The sequence below is a fragment of the Eriocheir sinensis genome, unplaced genomic scaffold (assembly GCF_024679095.1).
Source record: "Eriocheir sinensis breed Jianghai 21 unplaced genomic scaffold, ASM2467909v1 Scaffold782, whole genome shotgun sequence".
NCBI lineage: Eukaryota > Metazoa > Arthropoda > Malacostraca > Decapoda > Varunidae > Eriocheir > Eriocheir sinensis.
This window is the reverse complement of record NW_026112145.1, coordinates 39025-40000: the sequence shown is the minus strand read 5'-3', so window position 1 is coordinate 40000 and position 976 is coordinate 39025.

Here is a 976-nt window from a genome sequence, read left to right as displayed (position 1 = left end):
TCTCTCTCTCTCTCTCTCTCTCTCTCTCTCTCTCTCTCTCTCTCTCTCTCTCTCTCTCTCTCTAAATATATATAAATATATATATATATATATATATATATATATATATATATATATATATATATATATATATATATATATATATATATATATATATATATATATATATATATATATGGTAAAACTTCGTTGCAGTACTGCGGACGTTTTCTTGACAGACCATGATTAATTTTGTTTTAAAAAATGTGGTTGTCATTTTGGACTTTTCTTGGGCAAACCATTAAAAAGCATGTTTTCGATATTGGAAAAAATCGAAAACACGTTTTAATGATTTTACAACGAAAACCAGTCTCCAAATGAAAATAAAAACTAATCTAACCAAATCAAACCTAATCTAACCCTGCAGGGGCTGACTAATCTAACCAAACCAAACCTAACCGAAGCTAACCTAACCCTGCGGGGCTGACTAACATAAACAAAACCAAGACTAAGATCAAGACTGCTCACGCACGGAATTACCCAGGTTACGTTAGGTTAGGTTAGGTTAGGTTAGATTGGTCATCCCCGCAGGTTAGGTTAGGTTAGATTAATCAGCCCCAGGGTTAGGTTAACTTTAGTTTTATTAGTTTTCATTTTGGAGACTTTAGTCGAATCATTAAAATGTTTTTCTATTTTTTTTTCAAGTATCCAAAACATATTTTTAATGATTTGCCCAGGTTTTCATTATTCATAGCAAGGTAGTGTGAGGATTGTGAGTGATATTATGTACAATGCAAGTTGCTATGAGACTGCAGTACTGCAACGACAACCATATATATATATATATATATATATATATATATATATATATATATATATATATATATATATATATATATATATATATATATATATATATATATATATATATATATATATATATATATATATATATATATATATATATATATATATATATATATATATATATATATAT